The 15,621-nt window shown below is 46.2% G+C and overlaps 1 protein-coding gene across 1 annotated transcript in view; it reads left to right on the forward strand.

Annotated features, from left to right (window-relative positions):
* CAMK1D (calcium/calmodulin dependent protein kinase ID) overlaps positions 1-15,621 on the forward strand; it is a 204,879-nt gene that overhangs the window by 144,809 nt on the left and 44,449 nt on the right. The window lies entirely within an intron of this gene.

A 15,621-nucleotide genomic window follows, 5' to 3' on the forward strand; every position in this document is an offset into this window, starting at 1 on the left:
GCAACATGAGATAAAAGAGGTGTTGCCCTGTGTCAGTGGTTCCCAAACTTTTTCAACCAGCAGCTCCCTGTTGGGCCATTGGCCATGACTCCCCATTAGGGCTACAATCCTATAATTGGTATGGAGTGGCAGATTTTTGCGCTGTCATCTAAGGTCAGGTCTCCTGGGCGCTGATGAACTGTGGTGGCTGCTCACTACTTACAGTGGTGGCCCGGCAGTGCAAAGCAGTGTGTCACCTTTTGCAATAGCCACAAAGGACCTAGCACTGCCAGAACAGTAGTTCTGGAAACACGAGCTCCCATTAGGATTAGGGCATTAATCTTGTTTTGAACTGTTCTTCTTCAGTCTTGGGCAAATTCTAGCAGCTGATAAGTAGGTGTTAATGCAAAGGCACCCTACAACACTTCCCGGTGAGTATAAAGAGCGACTTGCACAGTGAGGAAAGAGATTGCCTTGGGAGAAATCGCTCAGATGACAGCCTTAATCAGTCCCACACAACTGACTCATAGCTAGTGAGGTGGGTGCAGTGCCTGGGTGATTTTTGTGGGGGTTAAAGGAAAGCCCACGTTCAAGTGCCTGCAGCTCTTTAAGCATCGGGAATACAAAATTAAAACACATGGTGTACACACATCGAATGCTGAGTGACAATTCTAATGCTGAAAGTGCTACTTGTCGAAAGAGAGCCTCAGTTGCGAAGACTGGAAGAAACTGTTAAGCAATGTGTCACAAAGTAAAACATAACATGGCAGAGATTAATTATTATTGGATAATTAAATTGTGTCATCTCAGTGCCATAGATGGGATTTCCAGACAAGCTTCTTGAGTTGCCCACTTCTCACATTACATTTTATAAACAAACATACATTTGAAGGTACAAGACTTGAATAGCAGGTAGCAGCTGCAGCATTTCGCAGGAGTCCCAAGGACCACCGTGCTGAAAAAGGAAATTGTGCAGGACCATGGCGCAGGTTGTTTTCTCCACTGTAGGTTGTGCAACCACCATGCTGATTGGACACCAGCAGTCATACAGAGTAATTGGGAATTCATCTGATCACATGGTCTTCTCCTGTCCAAGTTATCCTGAAAGACCTCATTTGGCATCGGAGGTATTTCTGAACATACTGTGGGGCAGCCGTATTCTGCGGGTTCACTTATCGCAGATCAGATCCATGCCCTCCACGCCCCCTCCCCACATGCCTCCGGAGGGTGTTCTGAGCCCAGCAGAGGCCATGCATGTCCGTCCGCGGCCTCTTCAAGGCTCTGGAGGGTGTCGGGGGCATTCACCCGTATTTATGGTTTCACTTAACCGTATAGGATTCTGGAATGGAACCCTCGCAGATATGGGGACATATCTGTATGTGGTTCTGCTCTCAAAGATGTGTGTGAAGTAACTGTTGTGCTAATTCCTGTGTGTATCTTCCAACAAGGATATGAACTCTAAAAGCCTAAAAATAAAATTAATTGTGCTGACAGTGAAGCAATATAATACATGGAAATAATACTAAAAAATAAACTATTCAGAGACCAATTCTATAATAACTCAGTGCATACTTCCTTAACTGTAACAAAATTTTAGAGCGTCACTTCCAGTGAACAACTTGGATCAGTCATGTTTCTCCCTCTTCCATCCAGTTCACAAACCAGAAGTCGCTTCTAGTCACTTCTGCAGGCCGTTTGCGACCCGCACTTTGAGAAACACAGAGTTAAGCGTTAAAGAAACTTTTACTAAGGTCTGCTATTGATTCTGCACTGAAAAGGAAAAACTTCCGAGAGATGGAGGTATTTGTTTGGCCTGATTTTACAGTCAGGCTAACTAACCACAATTTAATTTTTTGACTTAAAATATATAAACCATTGTGTGTTATACAATAGCAGTAAAGGTTAAAAAGGGAGATAAATACAATGTACTGAATACCCCCAAGGAGCCATTAGGTTAACAGAATTAATAACTGATTCAATTAACGCACTCTAGAGTTTATATTAATTTGCCGTTTCATCTTTGAAAGGTTCCAAACGGGGTTATTTTTTTCTTTTCTTTTTCTTTTTCTACTGCTGCAGTTTCCATCTCATTAGGCATATTAATAATTAAGCAGCTGGGACATAGATTTGTTTTCTCCATCTGTAATTTATCTTCCAGCCAGTTTAAAGAGCTCTAATTAACCAGCTCCAGAAAAGAGATGACAGTTTTGTCGCATCTATTGATGCGACCAGCAATTTCTGTACCAGCCAGTGAATGTGTATAATTATTACTTCCATGGTGTTGGTGCTCCAGTGAAGTCTCCAGTGCAGTAGTGTAGCTACAGGGGGGTGGTGCGGTACTTATTTCAGGTGCCACAGTGCACCGTCTGAGCGCCCCCTCCCATTCACCTGTTGGAACCATTCTAGGCAAAATGCCTCCAATGTTGAGTGGAGGGTCCACTTACCCGGCACGTTGCAGCCCCAGCAATAAGTACCGTACTAAACCCCCCCCCAGAGCTACGCTACTGCTCCAGTGAAATTGGTAACCACCAATGGCTGTCCTCGGACCTGCGCCAACTCTTTAGCTGAGTACAAAATGAGTATGTCAGTTCAATCCAGAGGGGAATAGATAGCATCTAGTGCACGTTGGCTGCACCAGTTGCCACCCCTTCTGACCTCCAACACACCCCTGGCTTTTCCCTTTGTGCTCCGTTACGCTAACCCCTGCCCCATCATGGCCATTCCAATGACTTGCCAGCGTCGGCAGACCTTCTTCACCGTGCCACTGCATGTGGGGCCTCCGGGGCATCTCTGGTGGTGGTTCAGAAATGTGCGGCTACGCGTACTTCCAGACTGCAGTTTATGATGGCCATTAAGTGCGTACCGCCACCGGAACGTTTGTCCTGGCACAGTAGCGCTGCATAGGATTGAGCTGTAAGGAACGTTTTCGTGACTACAACTCACCCAAGAGGAAAGCTGGTATGGCACTCTCCTGCATTTCAGTTGTGCTTCTTTTCATAAAAGAAAAAAAAAAATCAAGACTAAAGAAATGGCATTCTTTGTGAAAAGTAGGGTTCCCCAGAATTTGGGACCAGCGCTTTTCAGTTTGCTCATGAATGACCTGGAATAGCGGATAAGCACCAAAGCGGTTACGTTTGCAGATGACACTAAACTTTCTTGGTGATGAAATCTAGAATGGATTTCTAGAGCTCCTCAGCAAATGGTTCAACGACTCATGGTTCTCAAATTCATTTGTGCAGATAATTAGTCAAAAGACCCCCAGATACATTAAGAGTTTTAAAAAAAATCTTTCCCAAGTTGGAAAGCCCTTTTCCTTAAATTAAACTTGTAACTATCACTTGCTTGCAATTTGCAGAAGAAAAGAGCAGTGATCACAAAGCAGATTTTACTTAAAAGATCTTAGATACCAGGTAGGGAAGAGTAGAGCAGAGCAGTGCATTGGCGCCTCCTATAGGAAACTGCAGAGAAGTACAAAATAATTTTTTTTTCCCCAAATAGAAATAACTGAAGGCTACAGAGTTTAAAAAAAAAATGTATAATTTGTGTGTCAATGAAAATTCCCAAAAGCCACTTTGAGTGATTATCAGAATAACAGCAGTGATAGCAGCTCTCTGTGTGTTTTAACCCCTAAGCATCCTCCTCGCATTTCCTATCTCTGTGGGTATCCTTTTTTCTGCCTCAACAGCATGCAGTCAGAAGTTCCTTAGTGGGATCATGGAACTGGTTTTCTCACCAGCGTTCACTGGGCAAGTTTCAAGAAGACTGGTTCTATACTGTGGAAGGAAAAGACTGCACTGATTTGTGTGCATCCATTTTAAAAATGATGATATTATTCTCTTTTGAGTTGCAGGATGTTACAGAAATTACTAGTTATGATAATCATCACGTTCTTTTCAGCCCTCCAGCCAGCTTCCTGTTAGCACTACCTGATTCCTGTTAGCGGTTGTAGGGAGCATAGACAGCACAGAGACAAAGGAGACAGCAACAGGGGGCTGGAAATTAATTTGCGTGATAGGGGGATTTGTGAACTGCTTTTGGTAGCGTTTTCTTTTTATCCACGGTTTCTGCTCTGCATGGTGGAGGGGTGGGAATGTATCCCCTGTAGATACCTGTGGATGCCTGTACTGTGAACATATCTACATTAGAACAGTGTTATAATTACTTCCCATAGCTCTGCCTGACATAGTGTGCCAGGAACATACCTGCGTAAGAAGCATTACTGTATAATGGGGGTGGCCAAACTCACTTAACGTTAAGAGCCACATACAGTAAACTTCATATGTTTGAGAACTGCAGGAGAGATGCTTGAGAGCCACAATATTTAAGAAGCATTTAAATTCTTAAATGTATTTCCTCTCCATGAATTTTAAACTTACATTTTAATCCAGCAGACACTCAGTTCGTACCTGGTAAATAATTATAAAGCTTGAAAGAAAGTGATTTACCTTTTATGTAAATTGTATTGCAAAAAGGAACTCGGCCAATATAGTTCCACGAGCCTCACATTGTATATCAAAGAGCCGCATGTGCTTGCAAGCCGTGGTTTGGCCACCTCTGCTGTATAGCTTACCTAGGAGGCCAGACAACCCTGGATTTTTCTATTCCTGACATCTTCACAAGCACACACGTGTGTCAGGTGCTCAGGTCTGAAGACCAGCAGGTACCTGGAGCTAGAAATCAGTCAAGTGGTCTTGCAACACACCTGGGATCACCTGGTGACCTCCTTCAATGACAGTTTGCTTAGGTAGAGGGAGTGCAACAGATCTGGGAGCCTTATAGCTGGTAAATCACATAAGACTGACTCTTTTGGAGTCACTGTTTCCAGAACCAGGAAGATTTTGTGCTGGTGCCGTGTCTGTTCTGATCCGCAACCACCATGGCACAGGAAGTAGGAAACCTGTTCTGAACCCAGCAGTGCCTAATGTGCTTTCTCGGCATGTACTTGCGCAAGTACTTAAAACTGCTGAGCGTTTTGTATGAAAGTCTTTCAGACTTTAATTAGAAGCTGACAGCAAAATCAAACCAGTCGTATAATGCCATAAATCACAGGTTCCAACTTTTCATGCTGTGTAATCATACTTAAATTCTTCCGAGCTATGCTATGTAATGCTCAATTTATTTCCAACCACTCAGTGTATATACAGGAAACTAGGAACTCGAGACCATTTTTAATTAGAAGCCACCAGATGGCTCCCTGATGTTTTAAATCTCCACTTGGGTGAAATTAATTGATTTCCCTTGAAAATATTTTTTGGAGCAAAATTTTTAAACAATGAGAGAAATTAAAGCAAAACAGTTTTACTTTTTGAGTTTGACATATAGAACCCCAACACTGTTCATTATTCCATACTGTATGACAAATGGTGGGGAGGGGAAGTATTTTTCTTCAAAACCTGAACTCTTTCATTTGCACTAAGAGAGCTGATGCATTAATTAGGGTGTTAATTATTTAAACTCATTAAACAGAGATTTACAGCTTACAGTGGCAGATTTGGGGCTTACAGTGGTGGATTCTTCAGTCTACAGCCGTTAAGACCCAGTCCAGTGTTGCAAAAGAAATACTGTCATCTGAATCTACCTGTAGTTCTCTGCAGTACACTAATCTTTTGTCAGACAAGCAGAGCAATCCTAGCTTGCCTCTGGGCCAGTGCATCTCCCTTGCACTGACTCCCAGGTGTCACGTGGCTACTCGGGAGCAGGCCAGATCAGTGCACAGATGTGCGCAGGCTTGCCAAAGCTGAACCCAGCACCAGAAAAGGTGAGTGTGTGCTGGCCAGGGTAGGCTGACACACAGGGTTGGGAGAGGGCAATCGGAGGATGGTATGGAGTCGGGGAGAGGGCGTTTTTGGGTGGCGGGAGGGTGGATTGGGAAGCAGATAGGGCCCGGGGCAGGGTGGGACCTGCCACAGCATCCTAGGCCAGATTCTAACCCCCACCCGCTGCCTGAGCAGCATTACACAGGCCACAGATTTATGCCTGCAAAATTGTGAGGGCAGATCCAAGTAGCACCATAGGGGAGGCTGGCCAGACCCTTCCCCTGCACTTCATCAGACCCCTGGCCACCTGCTGGAGCAGGTAAACCAGCAGGGGAGGAGGTGGATGGGGTGGGGGAAGGAGGAATGGGGGAAGGGAGGGAAAAACTGAGCAGGGAGGGAGAGGCTGCTGGATTCTATCATCTCTGGTAACAGCCTCCCTGCGCCCTTTCTATCAGACTTGCTGGAAAAAACAGCCATAAAGTGGGCTCCAAGGAAAACCAGTGTGAGGCGAGAGGCTTACAAAAGGGGAAAGGGATTTAGATCTCATGCCCCCCCCCCCCACTGGATACAGCGCACTCCTTTTTGGCACAGCTACTCCGGTGCAGGAGGGAAAGGATAGGATTGGGCTGTTCCTTCTGAAAGCATTAACTCGTACTAGAAGGGTTTTTAAATCTGATGATAAACAATTATTAGGAGTAAGGCAACATTTGGTATTCACGTTTCTCTGACCTCTTGAGAGCAAACCCAAGAGGAGTCCTCTTAATTGAGGCCTTAAACTGTTAATGCAATTAACGGAGAGATATTTATTGCCGTATGTTTTCTTTAGCCCTTTCAGTTGTTTACGAAGCTTCTGCTCCTCCAGTAAAACTGGACCGCTGACATTTTTAATGTTGCCTAGGGAGTAGCAGGGCCCAAACTAAAGCAGCCATCTGCAGGTACAGCCATATTTAAAATCAATTAAGTCTTGCTTTTGGAGTAATGGGGGAGGCCAAAGAGTTTGGCAGTGGGAACCAGGGGGGCATAAATAACACAGCGGCAGTGGTAGGCTGTTTTCATCATGGCCTGTAAATGCTCGTATGTTTTGTGCAATGCGTTGCCTCCGGGGTCTCGACAAGCACTTCATACATCCTTATTCCCCACTGCCTCTAGAAAGCCATTTCTCTTACTGAATCTCAACAAATGACTCAAGTAAATGGCGTCTCTGCTTCGGAAAAGCACCTGGATCTCACACTAGACAGACAGATGGACAAGCTCTTTTTAACAGTGAGATAGTGGGACACAATCTCGACAATCCTGCCTTTTTCAGGATCCACCACTGATATGGTATTCTCCCTTAGACAACTGCAGGAGAAATGCAGGGAACAACGACAGCCACTCTTTATAGCCTTCATAGATCTCACAAAGGCTTTTGACCTGGTCAGCAGAGACGGCCTCTTCAAGATTCTCCCCAAGATTGGATGTCCACCCAGGCTCCTCAGCATCATCAGATCTTTCCACAAGGACATGAAGGGCACTGTTGTCTTTGATGGCTCCACATCAGACCCTTTTGACATCCGAAGCGGAGTGAAGCAGGGCTGTGTTCTTGCACCAACCTTGTTTGGGATTTTCTTCGCTGTCCTGCTGAAGCAGGCCTTTGGAACTGCAACAGAAGGCATCTATCTCCGGACCAGATCTGACGGAAAGCTCTTCAACCTCTCCAGACTGAGAGCAAAATCCAAAGTCCAGCTGAAATGTCTGCGTGACTTCCTCTTTGCCGACGATGCAGCTGTCACTACCCACTCTGCCAAAGATCTCCAGCAGCTCATGGATCATTTTAGCAAGGCCTGCCAAGATTTTGGACTGACAATCAGCCTGAAGAAAACACAGGTCATGGTTCAGGATGTGGACTCACCTCCCTGCATTACAATCTCTGAGCATGAACTGGAGGTTGTCCATGACTTTGTGTACCTTGGCTCAACGATCTCCGACACTCTTTCTCTCGATACCGAGCTAAACAAGCGCATCGGTAAAGCAGCTACCACGTTTTCCAGACTCACAAAGAGAGTCTGGTCCAACAAGAAGCTGACGGAACATACCAAGATCCAGGTCTACAGAGCTTGCGTCCTGAGTACACTTCTGTACTGCAGCGAGTCATGGACTCTTCGCTCACAACAGGACAGGAAACTGAGCGCTTTCCACATGCGCTGCCTCCGACGCATCCTCGGCATCACCTGGCAGGACAAAGTTCCAAACAACACAGTCCTGGAACGTGCTGGAATCCCTAGCATGTATTCACTGCTGAAACAGAGACGCCTGCGTTGGCTTGGTCATGTCGTGAGAATGGATGATGGCCGGATCCCAAAGGATCTCCTCTATGGAGAACTCGTGCAAGGAAAGCGCCCTACAGGTAGACCACAGCTGCGATACAAGGACATCTGCAAGAGGGATCTGAAGGCCTTAGGGATGGACCTCAACAAGTGGGAAACCCTGGCCTCTGAGCGGCCCGCTCGGAGGCAGGCTGTGCAGCATGGCCTTTCCCAGTTTGAAGAGACACTTTGCCAACAGTCTGAGGCTAAGAGGCAAAGAAGGAAGGCCCATAGCCAGGGAGACAGACCAGGGACAGACTGCACTTGCTCCCAGTGTGGAAGGGATTGTCACTCCCGGATTGGCCTTTTCAGCCACACTAGACGCTGTGCCAGAACCACCTTTCAGAGCGCGATACCAGAGTCTTTCCAGACTGAAGGTTGCCAATATAAAAAAAAAAAAGTGGGACACAATCTCGACAATCCTGCCTTTTTCTGTTGTAATAATTTCCTAATATTTGATTTTATGCTGTAGCACAGCTACAGGGGGAACAGTAAGTATTGCAGGCACCATAATGCACCCTGTAAACCCTTCCCACTCACCGTCAGAGCCATTCTGGGCAGCAAAAGCAACTACAAGGCGTCACACAGAGAGTGGTGGCGTTTGGTGCCCACCTCAGGCAGCCAAAGGTGTTGGGCTGCTTCTCTGATCATGACAGCGCTTAATTTTATTTATTTGTATTTAAATCTGCATGCCACTTTTCTGCCACAAAAGATGAACAAGCAAGCATTTTCCAAGCAAAAGAGCAATAAAAGCACACTATAAAAATAGCGTCAAAATTGATCTTGTGACCAGCATTCCTGGCATACAAAGCTAATGACAGAGGTGCAAAGGAAAAATCAATGCATACAGAAGTCAGGAGAAACCTGACAGGAAATAAACATTTTTTACCTGTCACCTCCTAACAGCCGGAACACTGGAACATGATGGATTTCTCCTGGGAGAAGAGTTGTACAGCACTGGTGCTCCTTGCAAAACAATACCCACTTCCCTTATTAACGGTGGAAGATAACTTGGTTGTGACAGAATATGGCTACAGACTGATATTCACTGGTAGAAATGTGATACGGTTCATAATGGAAGGCAACACTAATCATGAGAACCGCAAATGCAAGATTCCCCCCCCCAAAAGGAGCATTGGTAGCAGTGGCGTAGTTAGAGGGGGTGCAAAGCAGACAGTCTCACCGCAACGTGCAAACAGCCCCTCCCCTTCAGAGCCCAACCCCAAGAGCTGCGAGCGGCAGACAAGGAGGACCCAAGTGACAGGTATTCCTTCTGAGGGGTAAGAGGGAGGCAGGGTTACCCTGGAAAGGCACTGAAGGGGGTCCCTGACGATGAATTCAGGGGTCCATCTGCTGAATGTACTTGGAGGCAGAGCATCCCCCACAATAAAAGAATTAAAGTGCACAAGCTGCACTGCAAGTTATTCACACCCCACCTTGTTTGAGTAGCTGTGCCCTAAAAGGACTGGATCAGGTCACGGGAAGGGGGCGGAATCAGCAGCTGCACATTCCATATCCCATTCCGTGGCCTTGAAAGTCCGACATCTCATTTTTGCACTGTGCTATCGCTGGTGCCTTATCTGAGTAGACCCGTTGCACAGGATGGGCTTTCCCCAGGGCAAGGGGAGAAATGTTCTCTTAACTCTAGGAGGCTTTCAGCTGCTCACTACCCGGATCAGACACAGCGCAGGAGCACTAGCCCTACTGCATCTGATTAGGGTCGGGCTGCCTGGCTACAATCCTGTTCATGCTTACCTGGGTGTAAGCCCCATTGAAATCATTGGGGATTACTTCTGTTCTGAATAGACATGCATTGGATTTCTCAGAAAGTTATTTTAAATTCCCAGAATCTTTTGTGGCTTAGCAGATGTGCTGAACATCCACTGGGCCCAGAGGGTATCTTGTTCTTGCAGGGTCGTTGCAAAAATTCTAACAGTGCAAATGCCATTTGAGACAACACGATAGCACTACTTGAGTTAAACTCCCCTCAGGTTCTCACCTGCAGCTGATTCTGCCCTGCTCTGCTTTACAAAGGAAACTGCTAAGAACTGGCAGGAGGAGAAAAATTCTTTCCTGCTCCAAGTCTGATTGGAGCAGATGGTTGGTGGAGCGGTTGTCCATTTAGATTAGATAGGAACAGCAGCTGCAAGAGAGAGGCTGTCTACAGCTTGATGCACAGCTCACCACAGTAATAAGAGGTGCTTCCTCCAGTCTGTGTCTGGCCAGGAAAACATGTTTCCCATCTTCAGTGAAAGAGCAGCAAGTTCCGTTTTCTTCACCTTGAACTCCTGGCGGCAGATCATATCAGTGCTGCAAAGGAGTGAAGGCCAAATGTGTTTCATTGCACAAACAGCAGCCAAAAACCTACTTGAACCTATGGTAAAATCAACTGGATTTGTTGCATACCCAAATAGCCTGGTTCTTACTTGCATTCTATAGATCTCTGTTATGGTTTATGGCAGTGGTTTTGAACCTTTTTCATGGCACACTGACAAGGTACTAAAATTATCAAGGCACAGCATCGGTTTTTTGACAATTGACAAGGCACACTGACAAGGTACTAAAATTGTCAAGGCACAGCATCAGTTTTTTGACAATTGACAAGGCACGCCATGCTGTTGGTGGGGGCTCACATCCCCCAATGGTCCTACTAATAAATGACTCTCCTCCCCCCAAACATCTGTGGCACACCTGCAGACCATTCATGGCGCTCCAGTTTGCCACAGCACAGTGGTTGAAAATGGCTGGCTTTTTCGCATCTCACGATCACATTTTATGGCAGTGCATTCTTTAAGCAAGCTAATAAGTACTTAATCACTGGAGCTTCTGCTTGTGGCAATGACTCCATGTAAGTGAAAGATCTAGAGCATCTGACGCATGGCCTTGCTCTGGGCTTGACCACGTGTTAAGCAGCTTGAGATTAATCAGATGCAGAGAACATTGAGTTGCGCCAGGTAAAAGTACTATCTAGTTGCTACTTTCAGACAAAAAAGATGGGTGGAGACATGGCTTTCCTACATTTATGTAATGCTTACTCCAGGGTCTGAGTCTGAGCATTCATCTGGAGGCATTGCAAGATTCTCTGTTAGTAGAAGACTCAAATAGAAGTCTGACAGGCATCTACTCTGTTAGTAGAAGACTCATGGCCCAATCCTAACCTTCCCCCCAGTGCAGCTGCCCTGGAAAGGCATGTGTTGTATCCAGCAGGGGTTAGCAGAGCAAGAGGCTTTGGAAAGGAAAGGGAATCTAAATCCCCTTTCCTCTGTGTAAGCCTCCCACTCTGCAATGGGTCTCCTTAGATCTGTGTCAGCAAGTTTGCTGGTGCAAGTCTGAGGATAGGCCGGAGGCTGCTCCAGAGGAGATCGGATCTGGTGTGCATCATCACCTCTGAATTTACCCCCTTCCACAGCCTCTCCACCCCCTGTTCTGTACGCTTTCTGCCTCTTATGCTCTCTAGCTTTCCTGTATAGATGTTTAAGCCATTTTTCCCAATGTTGTATATACGCAACAGGGATCAAATGTGTACACCTGTGGGCTGGGCAGAAATGGATTAATTGTGTTCATGTTTATGCTCTGGATCAGTGAGGGGGAAGTGTCTGGGCAATCCCCTCTTTGGGCTGCTTCCAGATTAGTTTGCTATTTGCTTCTTGAGAAGGTGCTAATTATATGCAGTGTCTTGAAAGAAGCCTATAAACCAAGTTTGAGATCAGATAGAATAGATCTGTGGAGCGGAAACTAAGAGAAAAATGGCTTTTAATTAAATTGAATGATGTAAGTATTTGTGATGAAAAAGAATCATGGCGCAGGGCACTCTCCAATAATGTGATGGTTTGTACGAGCTTCTCGGTAAGCAGAAAGAGGAAAACTGATCTGTGGATGGGTGTTCAACCTGTTCTGTTTAACTGTTGTGATTCTAGTAGGAAATTCTCAGCAACCTCCCTGCTCTAATCCTCCTGTTGGCAACCTTCAGTCTCGAAAGACTGGTATCGCGCTCTGAATGGTGGTTCTGGCACAGCGTCTAGTGTGGCTGAAAAGGCCGATTCGGGAGTGACAATCCCTTCCACACTGGGAGCAAGTGCAGTCTGTCCCTGGTCTGTCTCCCTGGCTATGGGCCTTCTTTCTTTGCCTCATGTTAAGAACATAAGAACAGCCCCACTGGATCAGGCCACAGGCCCATCTAGTCCAGCTTCCTGTATCTCATAGCGGCCCACCAAATGCCCCAAGGAGCACACCAGAACAAGAGACCTGCATCCTGGTGCCCTCCCTTGCATCTGGCATTCTGACATAGCCCATTTCTAAAATCAGGAGGTTGCACATACACATCATGGCTTGTAACCCGTAATGGATTTTTCCTCCAGGAATTTGTCCAATCCCCTTTTAAAGGCATCTAGGCCAGATGCCATCACCACATCCTGTGGCAAGGAGTTCCACAGACCAACCACACGCTGAGTAAAGAAATAAGAAAAGTTCTTATTTCTAAAGTCCCCTAAGAAAAGTTCTTAGGGGAAAGCTGTGACATTGAAATTGGCATAAAACTGATTGTAGAGATGCCCCAAATTTTACAGTCTAACTTCCCTTCCTAGGAAGGGACCTTTCCATCATTACTCGTGAAAGATTTTTGCGAATGACTGATGGAATTTCCGTTTGTCCGTACAGTGAAAAGTGACCAACCAGTTAGCCTTCAGTGACTCTGGTCATTTGTTAGACTCCCTTGATTCAGGTTCCTTTAAAACAATTGTCTGCAGGGTGTTTATTTTTGCACACTGTGTGCCACAGCTTGTGGAAGACCTATCAGATGCATTTTGTGGATTTAATGTCCTTTTCCCACTCAGAATAAGGAAATCTTTTATGTAATCTTCTGGGGTAGTTAAATTTCTTCCTCTTGACAGTTTTATGACCTCACAGACCCAGTAAGTTCTTTCACTCCCTGTCAACTTATGGAATTCTGCCACTGCAGGGTTTTAAAATGTCCCATTCCTCATTTAAGATGGTTAAGGAAAGCTGCAGTATGTTATTTCTAGGAGAGCAACGGAAAGTCATTTTAGCTCAAGTGGCATGTTAAGCCAGTTAGGTTCTGTTTACCTTTTCAAGTAATAGGCCCCTTTGCAGCTGATGAATAACTTGCTCTCAGTATTTGATCTTTTATTAACAACTGCGCTCCGTGAAAGACATTCTAAGCTCAAACCTAACCAGTAAGAATAAGTTGAATGTTGAAGACTGGGGCGGAGGATAACAGTTAACTTGCTCCTAAACACCTAGCAGTAAGTAGTATTTCAAGATCATACAAGACCTAGAGAAGAAAGCATTCACCTTACTCTCTAATACACTCTACTGCACTGTAATACTCTCTAATACCTGTGCCTCCTGGGACCAGGACTGCAAATGCCACCCCCCACTGAGAAGTATGTTGCCCCCCCCCCCACATCCAGGGGCCTTCTGAGGGTCGGAGGAGGCTGTGTGTGACCTCCTCCAGTCGTCCAAAGGCCTTCTGAGATCTCCAGAAGGTTGTAAATGTCAAGGTGATGTTTAAAGGTCCTCCAAACAGGGCAGGGATGGTGGTAGAAGAGGGCAAAGAAGGCGCTGCCGCCTCCCGCAGGTATGGCACCCCAGGACCTTTGCCCCCCTTACACCCTTTTGTATGCCAGTGCTCTAATACTGGAAAAAAATCACCTCTTTGTACATAGGAACGCCACTCCCAACTGTCTGTACTCATTATTCACTTTCACCAGAGACCCGCTTGGGATGGGTGCCTTATCCAGTGAAACTCAGCATTCTGGAAGTTTGGGGTGACATCATAACAACAACAACAACAACAACAACAACAACAACAACAACAACAACAACAACAACAATAATAATAATAATAATAATAATAATAATAAAAAATACAGGTATTTATATACCGCCTTTCTTGGTCTTTATTCAAGCCTTTATTCAAGGCGGTTTACATAGGCAGGCTATATTAAATCCCCATAGGGATTTTTACAATTTGAAAGAAGTTCTGTCTTTCAAGAACCACAACATTCAGGTGTTACTTTCTGATCTGGCTTCACATTCTGGCCTCCATCCTCCCACGCTCAGAGCAGATGGAAGGAATAACTCGGCTCAGCTTGTCAGCTGCTTCAAAGTCACACGGTGCCGGTGGCCTCGAACTGCGTCCTTGTGGATGTTATCTTCAGGCAAATGGAGGCTCTACCCTCTAGACCAGATCTCCTGCCCCAGATAATGATGTAAACACATCCCCTCCAACCTTCTGGGCGATCGTACTGCCTTAAATGCAAAAAGCCTGCCTCTGAACCATCTGCGTTCAGCAGTCTTTGACCCACTCCTGGCCCAGTCTCTTTGTGTTCTCGCCATCAAGCGCCGAAACGAGCATGTGGGAGTTGCAGGTTGCACCAGTTGTCACCCCCAGGAGGGGTGACATCACACCGCCCAAGCCTCCATTGAGTGAACAGCCATTCGGTGAGCAGAGGTTCAGGTGGGGTGCTGTCACCCCTCCTGAAGGTGACACCCGGTGCAGCCCGTACCCCCACACGCCCATTGTGACGCTACTGCCCTGCACCGTTTTCATGCCCTACAGTTTATGGCTTGGCTGCCTCTTTTAACTAGTTCCCTATGGGCCTTTGGGGAAGACAGAGACTTGGCCTGCAGCAGCCCACTCCCTGAAGTGGGCTAGGAGGTGAATATATCACTAGAGATGAGGTGAATGTTCTTCAGAAGGAAATCTCAGCAGAACTTGTTACCTTGCTTGCCCCATCCTCACAATGCAGTTTTGTGAGGTTTTGATAAGAGAAGCTAGAAAAGATGGGGGGGGGGGTGTATCTGGGTGAATGTGAAGAGCGACCCACAGCACCCAGCATCGTAAACCATAGGGAGGTCTCTCCCAAAGTAGAGCATCTGTCTCTTCAGACAAATGTGGTGAACATGGTGAGCATGAGGTGGGAATTGTTGGCACACTTTCCAGCACACTCTAATGGTTGCTATTCCTGGGTACAGCATCTATTTAATTTTATAACATCTGTATAGCGCTGCTAAGTAATAGGTGAGCATATACCGTATTTTTCGCTCCATAAGACGCACTTTTTCCCCCAAAAAAAGTGGGGGGGGGGAAGTGTGTGCGTCTTATGGAGCGAATACTGGGGGCAAGGTCCGCACCGGGGGGGCAAGGTCCTCATTTGCACAGGCGCCACAGGGGAAGGGCAGGCGGAGAACAAAGGGGGCAAGGTCCGCACCGGGGCAAGGTCCTCATTTGCGCAGGCGCCACAGGGGAAGGGCAGGCGGAGAACAAAGGGGGCAAGGTCCGCACCGGGGCAAGGTCCTCATTTGCGCAGGCGCCACAGGGGGAGGGCAGGCTTACTTTAATAGTAAGTTTTCCTCCTCTAAAAACTAGGTGCGTCTTATGGTCAGGTGCGTCTTACGGAGCGAAAAATACGCTACATTGTGAAAGGTATCTGACTTTATTAGGAGTATAACTTGTGACAGGTTTGAAATTAATGATTTGATCGGAAACACATTCATGTTCTGAAATGGTACGTCTGAAT

Source organism: Tiliqua scincoides, chromosome 7, assembly GCF_035046505.1.
Source record: "Tiliqua scincoides isolate rTilSci1 chromosome 7, rTilSci1.hap2, whole genome shotgun sequence".
Taxonomy (NCBI): domain Eukaryota; kingdom Metazoa; phylum Chordata; class Lepidosauria; order Squamata; family Scincidae; genus Tiliqua; species Tiliqua scincoides.